Source organism: Chelonoidis abingdonii, chromosome 6 (assembly GCF_003597395.2).
Source record: "Chelonoidis abingdonii isolate Lonesome George chromosome 6, CheloAbing_2.0, whole genome shotgun sequence".
In the NCBI taxonomy this organism is placed as follows: domain Eukaryota; kingdom Metazoa; phylum Chordata; order Testudines; family Testudinidae; genus Chelonoidis; species Chelonoidis abingdonii.
In genome coordinates, this window is record NC_133774.1 from 1,640,273 (window position 1) to 1,649,154 (window position 8,882).

The window sequence follows — 8,882 nt, forward strand, 5'->3', positions numbered from 1 at the left end:
ACATAAGATTTGGTGCCACTACAGGACCTTTGTTGCAAACCATGTTCCAAACAGTTCCAGTTTATACCAATAACGTCACACCCCGCTTCTGTCCATTGTCTTCTCTCCAGGTAACCAGGGTTGTAAACAGGAAGGCCTGGGTCTCCTCTCCTCTCAGCCCTCCTCTGGCCCCTCTGGCTGGAACCGGCTGGTCAGGTCACCGGGGTCCTCTCTTCACAGCCCATTGTCCTCATACTGGCCAGAACTGGCTGTGACTCCTGACCTGGGTCTCCCAGTCACCGGTCGCTGGGGTCTCCATCCTCCAGGCCATTGGCCTGCCAGGGTCCTAAGTTCCCTCTCCAGTCCTGTGTAACAACAAACTCCCTCTCCCCTCACCTTGTTAAACCAGTAACACCCGGGGTCACTACCACCCCCTGTGCATGCAACCCACTGGAAAACACAGAAAACCCCAAGAAACTCCCCCACTTCATCACAGCCCAATCCTCTAATTTGTCTAGATCCCTCTGTATTCTATCCCTACCCTCCAGCATATCTACCACTCCTCTCAGTTTAGTGTGATCGGCAAACGTGCTGAGAGTGCAGTCCACGCCATCCTCCAGATCATTAATGAAGATATTGAACAAAACCGGCCCCAGGACCGACCCTTGGGGCACTCCACTTGAAACTGGCTGCCAACTAGACATGGAACCGTTGATCGCTACCCATTGAGCCCAACGATCTAGCCAGCTTTCTATCCACCTTATAGTCCATTCATCCAGCCCATAATCCTTTAACTTGCTGGCAAGAATACCATGGGAGACCGTATCAAAAGCTTTGCTAAAGTCAAGATCTATCACATGTAAGCAGAGTCAGGATGAGCTCTACCCTGACATCTGGTGGTGAATTATGGGGCTGGGGAAAGAATTTCAGGGAGAGCGGAAAGGAATTTCAGGTATTTGCATTGGCACACCCACCTCACCTAGCATAGACCACAGCAGCCTGGGATGGTTATTTTGACAGCTCTGGGATCCCCAATTTCTTTGTTATTGGGGCAGGAGAAATAAAGTGTTGTCACCCTGATTATGTGAATGAGGAGCTATGAGACTGCTTTACGACAGAGATGTCTCAATATAAATTAAGTGACACTTGCTAGACAAGGGACATGGGTTCCAAAATCCAGTGGGGGGAGAGAGGTTGGGGGATTTGTGTGTGTACCTGGTGGCATGGTTCCCTTTTGAGGGCCTGGAACACCAATTGCACATCCTCCTCTCTCCACTGTTAAAGAGTAGAGCTCATTTTGATTCCATTAAGAGTCCATCTAGAGGCTGCTGAGCTGAATTCATGCTGGGCCAATGGTGCACCAGCACTGGGGCTCCCCTACTGCAAGCTGAAATCACTGAGTGCTGTGTTAGCTAGTGGGGGAGCCTGAAGACCTATCACTAAGTGGCTGGCAGAGCAGAGCAGTTTGCAGCATGTTGGAGCAGCCCATGGAACAGTGAGTGGAGTGAAGGGGCGGCTGGAGGAGCGGCACAGCTGGTGTGGTGGAGCTGGTCGTGGTGAAGGCTGCAGCAGAACTCCATGGAGAGGTGGAGCAGTTGGCCCTGGCCCACGTAAGGTGCCCCTTAACACCCTGTGAGGGAGGCAAACGGTGTGGGCCCCCCCCCCGCCATTTCCACAGACCCAGGCTGGGGGGGGTAAAAAACTCTGCACGATAAACTTTTTGAACGCCTGGGTGGCACTGCAACCAGGAGACTTCGGTTTGTTGGGACTTTGGGGTGATGGACCTTAAGACCCTAAGGGAAAGGCATTGCCAAATCCGTACTCGGATGATGGGTTTTTGCTTAGGTTTGTGTATAAATATCCTGTTTGTGGTGTTTTCTCCTGCACCAACAATGTGATCCGGCATTGGGTTTCGCCTCCTTTATTTAAAAGATTTTGCTACACTCAGACTCCGTGCTTGTGAGAGGGGAAGTTATTGGCCTCCTAGAGCGTCCGGGGGGGGGGGGGTGGTATGTTAAAGTGTCCCATTGGTCACTGGTTGGGTCTGAAAGCCGGTTTTTTGCATTGTGTTATTGAAACAGAAAAACCCCTGATATTGAACACCGGCCCTTGTTGCTGCCACTAGGAGGGGCGAAAGGGTTACACACATCCCCACTGTTTCCCCTCATCAACAGACGGCCAGTTATCACCTCATGAGAAGGCAATTCCAAGGTTGCCTCAGGCATGACTTGCCCCTTTGGTGTATCCATGCGACTGTTCCTAGATCCATTTCCCTCTCGCTCTAAGTGCTTCAGAATTGATTCCTTGAGGACCTGCTCCATGATTTTTCCAGGGACTGAGGTGAGGCTGACTGGCCTGCAGTTCCCCAGATCCTCCTTCTTCCCTTTTTTAAAGATGGGCACTACAGTAGCCTTTTCCCAGTCATCCGGGGACTCTGTGCTCTGCTTCCCCGCTGGCCTCACTGGCCTCCTGTGCACAGCTCCGGCTATTTACAAACGGCCCCTGAGCCCATGGGCTGAGCGGATCCGGAGCCAGGAGGGCGACTGGACTCTGTGCTCTGGGAACGCCAGCGCAGCGATCCCTGGCCCAGCCGGCACCGCTGCGATGTCCTCCCGCAAGGCCACGTGCTCCGGCCAGGGCCATGTGCGGTCGGGAGTTGAAGCTGGCACACACAAGAGGCTGCTGGGCCACAGTGCTGCCACGGCAGAGATTCTCCCAGCACCGCTCTGGCAGCTTGCTCTGGGGAAGCAGCGTGGGCTGAGGGATGGGGCCCAGATCCCCCCACAATGAACCCACTGCGATAAAGGGGGATGGTCTGTAATGTCTGTGCCACAAAGTGTGGGGGGAGACTAGGCCCTGCGATTCACGGTGACTCTCAGCCAGCCAGTAACACAGAAGGTTTATTTAGATGACAGGAACACAGTTCCAGATAGGTCCTGCCGGTACAGACAACAGGACCCCCTTTAGTTAGGTCCATCTGGGGCCCCAGGGAGGCCACAGCCCCGTTGGGAAGCCCAAGCCCTGTTGGGGCCCCTCTCCATTTCCCAGCCAGCTCCAAACTGAAACTCCCTCCGGCCTCTCACTCAGCCTCCCCCTGGTTCCTCCCCCAGCCTTTGTGTCCTTTGTCCAGTGCCCCGGGCAGAGGTGTTACCTGGCCTCCAACGCCCCCCCCGCCCGGGTTCTCATGTTACATGCTCAGGTATCCTCCCTTCCCCAGTGCAGCCTGTCCCAGCACAAATGCCCTGCAACCTTCCCAGGTCAATACTCCCCACTCAGCATTCACAGAACACAGCACGAACATTCCCTCTTCATCGCAGTCTGTATGACTCTTAGGTGTGCCTCAGTTTCCTGCTGCACTTTGCATTGTTACCCAGTGAGGGGGGTGAGGTAAGTCTGCTCCAGGGAGGAGGGGGTGTCCTGGTCTGTCTGGGCCCAGTGCAGAGGGTTGTTAAGGAACTGGCTGCACCCTGTGGTGATGCTGGATCCCAGTGAGGCCATGGCACCTCCAGTGCCCAGCACATGGACACCCAGGGACCCCTGGCCAAGGGGCAGGAGGTCCCCCCAGCTCTCAGCAGGGAAGCTGGGCAGAGATCCCTCCTCAAGGACAAAGGGCTGAGACAGGCCAGGCAGGGGGTACAGAGGGGGCTCCTGGAGGGAGCTGGCTGCTCGCTCCTGGCACTGACCTGCTGAGGGAGCGAGAAGGGGCCAGCGCCTGAGCTGGGCCAGGCCGGCCTGGCTGGGGAGCTGCTCTCTCGGCCAGGTGGATGATGCTTCAGCCTGCAGGTGTCTGGGCTGAGCTCAGGGCTGTCCATGGGGGCTCCAGGTGCCGGACAAACCCTGCTGTGGCTGGAACAGGCTGTCGGGCGCCACTCAGACCCCGGCTGGGGGCGTCAGTCCCTGCAGAGGGGACACGGCTCGCCCAGGGGCTGGCTGGGTGGGACTTGCTGGGCAGGGCCCAGGGTGGAGCTGGAGGCTGGAGCCCAGGGGCTCAGACTCGAAGGCAATGGGGCTGCAGGGCTGGGGGAAGGAAGAACACAAGAATGGCCAGACTGGGTCAGACCAACGGTTCATCCAGCCCAGTGTCCTGTCTGCCAACAGTGGCCAATGCCAGATGCCTGAGAGGGAGTGAACAGAACAGGGAATCAGCAAGTGATCCATCCCCTGTCGCCCATTCCCAGAGCAGGGCCCTGTGGGCGCCTGGCCCACTGAAGGGATCCTCCAAGGCACTGTTTACAAGCTGGGGCTCAGCACACATCCTGTGGATCCATGACACCTAGATAGAGCGGGGAGGGGGCAGGACTCCTGGGCTCTATCCCCAGCCCTGGGTGGGGAGTGAGGCCAAGTGGTTAGAGCAGGGACTTGGGATCCAGGACTCCTGGGTTCTCTTCCCGGCTCTGCCACTGACTCAGCATGTGATCTTAGGCAGGTCACATCCCTTCTCCGAGGCTCGGTTTTCCTGTCTAGTGACGGCCCCCCTCCTGGAGAGTGGGTGAGTGTACGGAAGTTATTTGCCAGGGAAGCTGTGAACTGGGCAGCTCTGCCCATGCCCGTCCCACAAGGGCTGCAGGCTGCATGGCAAATAGCAGCTCGGTCCTGTGGCTTGTGGCTCGGAGCCTCCGGTGCCTTAGCCTGGCTGGGAGACTGATGGCAGGCGCCTGGGGAAGGGGCTGCCATGGGTCCTGCTTACCAGGCAGCCTGGGCACCCAGCCACCTTTCCCTGCCACCTGAGCCCCGTGTTCTCCATCCTGCTGCCACGGGGCAGGGAGCGGGGGCACACAGAGGCAGCTCCGCAGGGCTCGGTGCCTTCTGTTGAAATAAGTTCCTGTCTGCATCCTGTAGTACTTGCCCAGTCTGGTATTGCCCTGGCCTCTTCTTTTGTCATTCAGTGTTGAACGCATTCTACAACAATATGCATTACCTCACCTTTTGGGGGCGAAGCCAGACCTTTTGGCACCTGCTCCCCTATTTGGTGTAAACATTGCTTGTGCCAATCAGAGGCGAACACACACAGGTTTTGGGGTCTGTCCACTATGACACTTCTGTGATGTCATAGTGGGTATTTTAGGGGTTGCCCTGCCATGTGCAGGCAGAGAGAGGAGAAAACGTGTCCCGTGTATCCCGTGTATGCCGTGTATGCCGTAACCGAGCCTGATCACCTCGAAGCCTCTCTCTCAGCTCACGTGTTTCAAATAGAGCTTCTACGTTTGCCGGTCGTGATGTGTTGGTTTGTATTTGTAAGTATCAGTTATTACTAAATGCTGCATTTTGTTTATAAATATTGTTAATAGATATTTTAGGCATTGTGTGTTTTAGGTTTTGTTAACTCTATTAGCTAATCATAAGCTGCTCTCTTACCCCTTGTAACTATCCCCAATAAAATTTTAAATTGATTGATTTTAGTTGTGTGTGTGTGTGTGTCTGCAGTCTGCCTCGTGACCCATACTCTCCTTGCATCTCTTACCTATATAGTCTGTTGCCACGTGCAGCCTGGTAAATAACAGGCCTGCATCTTCTTTTGCCCCTGCAAATACGTGGCAATCTACACCTTCAACATCCTGATCATCCCCCATGCCGTGGGGAGCAGGGTTCCTGAGATCCTGCCCAAGCAGACACTGGGTGGGGGCAGCTCTGCCCTTCCACTCAGGGGGCAGAGGGTCCTTCTCCTCCTGCCCGGGCTCAGCCCCAGCCCTGGGCGACGCCTGTGCAGCCTGCCCCATCCAGAGGCAGTGAGCTCCTCTGCCGTGGGTGGGGAGTGGATGCCCTGGGGGGTGGGCAGCACGGGGAGGAGGATAGCAGCAAACTCCGTCCCAGCCCAGGGAGGGGCATTCCTGCCCTTCAACCCCTTCTCATGGTGCCCCATGGACATGCCAACAGCTGGCCTCCTGCAGATTCATGCATGCTCTGAAACGTGGCCCCACGCACTCTGTAGCATCAGAGAGCCTAGCAGCCCATGCAGGTCCTAGCCGTGCTGCCTCTCCCAGCAGCCAGCACCTGCTGCCCGGCTGTGCCGCCAGGATGGGAGAGCCGGGAGCATGCGGCTCACCTCGGCGCTGCCCGCTCCAGCTCCTGCGCACTGAAGTGCTACCCTGGCTCTGCCACTGACTCACCATGTGGCTATGGGCAAGTCCCTCCCCCGCCTCACTTTCCCCTCTGCGAATGGGCTGACAGCCCTGCACCCTGAGACCGGGGCATGAAAAGGGCTAGGTGCTAATTACCGATGGGTGTTTCCCCACTGTGCCCTGCTGCTGCCACTAGTTACATCCTGTGTGCTGGGGCGAGGGCTCTGTAACAGCCCTGGGGGCGTGAGTGGGGGTCTCGTCGCCAGTGGGCACGGAGCTCTGTACTGGCTGGTAGGGTTGTGAGCGGAGCAGCAGGGAGACTGTGGGGATCTCACTCGGGAGCCCAGTCTGGCTCAGCGCTCATGGGAATGGCAGCCCAGCACACACCTGTATCCCGCACCATCCCCCTGCCCCAGCTCCTTGCAGCCCTGGTGGGGGTCGACCCCCAGTAACACCTCGCTGTCCGCCTGCTTGCACTGCCCCGTGCCCCAGCATCCGTCCCACGGCTGTCCATGCAGAATAGCTCAGGGAAAGCCAGGACCAAGCAGGCTGGGCCCCACCCCCTCTGCAGCCAACCATGGGTGGGGGGCACCCTGGGACGGAGGCCTCTGCCCTGCACAGGCACAAAGAAAACTCACCTCTGCCCTGTGCCCAGCTGGTTCTTGGATTTGTTCTTGGGCCCCCAGCTTCCATCCAGCCCTTCGGGGGGTGTCCCTCTCACGTGACCCCCAGCAGGCTCAGCATTGGCCCTACACCCCAATCCACCCACCACGCATGAGGGGCACCAGGGGGAGCCCCTCCTGCCAGCACCTGGGCTGCCTGTGCTCCGGTCTCACAGCCTGGCACACCAGCACCTTGCCCGCTTCCCAGAAAAACGACTGAGATAACTGGCCCGGAGGCCCTGAACCTTTCTGCTCTGCTGCTGGGCTCCACCAGCCCCGCGGCGTCAGGCCAGGTGAGTGGCTTGCAGAGGGGCTGTTTGGAAGAGACTGCGGCTGCGAAAACTTGTGAGCCCCTGTGACATTATGAGTGTAATGTAATATCTCATTGAAAGATGACAGCGCCAGAAAGAGTTAATTAACTGACCTGACCCATGGGTGAACCTTAAGAACTGGTTCGGAAGATCTGTAAATGAATAGAGCTGTGAAATGCAAGTCTGCATTGGTAGAGGTAGAAGGGCAGGTGTTTGCTCAGGTCTTGGGATGTAAGCAAACAAGTCTTGTCTATTGCTATAGTTTTAATTCAAAGATCAAAAAAGGAATATTAGCATTTAAGATGATACTCAAGTGAAATAGTGTTATTGTCTGTGTGTCTCTTTGAAGGGTGTGGTAACCTGTATCTGAACTGTTTAATGGATAAATTACTGCTAATTGCAGGATGGTTTGGGAGAAGGATTAAGCTCTATGTTTTCTCAGGCCAAAGAGCTGCGGAAATGTATAAGAACATGGGACACGATCCTGCTTCATCTCAGATCTGCTTTGGGTTTCAAGAGGGAAACCTGTAAGCCACAAGGATTGAGATCAACAGTCACTGACTGGAGTCACCCTGAATATGGAACATTGGAACTATAACCTATGGACATATTTAAAAGTCTTTGGCAATTACAAGCTTATCTTGTGTGTAATGAACCTCAAACTTGGAATTCAAGTTGTCTGTATAAATTGATCTTAAACTAACCAACTCGCTCTCCTTTCGGTTCTATAGAATTTTAGCTCATTAATAAGGAATGGCATGTAGCGGTAATGTGGGTAAGATCTAAGTATAATTGATCTGGGTGTGTGGGCTGATCCTTTGGGATTGGAAGAACCTTTTCTTTATAGTGGGGAAGTAAGATTTTCAGGAATCTCATCATATGTTTGGCAGGTGTGTCTGGACGGGAGGCCTGAGGCTGGGCACTTTAAGGGAACTGAGTGGTTTGCACTTCTGAGTAACCAGTGAGGTGCTATAGAAGCTGTTTTGTGCTGGCCGGTAAATCTAAGTAGTGGAATAACCATCAGAGTTTGGGGTTTGTCTGCCCTGTTTTGTTTATTTGTTCAATCCTAATTGAGTGACTTCAGCTGGCTCCCACGGGCAGCACCATCACGGCCCCGTTTCCATGGAGAGGGCAGGGCAGGTCCTCAGGAACCCTCTGTCGCAGTGGGCAGCGAGGGGGGAGCTGGAGCCCTTTGCTAGGGTGAGAGCAGCCCCCAGGCCACGGGGGATGGGCCAGATCACCTGAGGGGTGTCCCCTGACTTCAGCAACTCTGACCAGTCAGCCATGGAGGGGGGGTGGCCGTAGCAGTGGCCGGCTGGTCCTGGCTCTCTCAGCGCCGCCTTGGCAGGCTGGCCTGGCTGCATGGACGCTGCTCAGACTGAGGCTGGTCCCGAGGGGCTCTGGGCCAGTCTGCTCATCAGGGCTGAGGGTTAGGGCCAGCCGGGTTCTCCTGGTGCCCGTTGCATGCAGGGCACTGCAGTCCCTTCGCTCGCTAGTGCAGAAGATGTGCAGGGGGCCTGGACTGGCATGGGTCCTTGGCTGCTCCCGGCACAGCTCGGAGCCCAGAGGCAGCCCTGCCCGTAGGGTGCAGGGACTGGCATCGCGTGCGATACCAGGAGATAAGAGCGGCTCAGTGTGCAGGAGGCTCATTAACCAGGCGTGTGTCAGCAGCCTGCTGGCCAGATGGCACAGATCAGCTGAGCACGGTGATGCCTGAGTGACTGATAACGAGCCCCGGGCTGATAATGAAGGCCCTGGAGCTCCCAGGCACTCCCCGTCCGCCTGGCCTGGCAGCTGGAGCGCTGCAGGGAGCCGCTCGCTGGCACAGGCGAGGCTGAGCCAGGAACTGAACCTCGCTGCTGGAAGCGGGT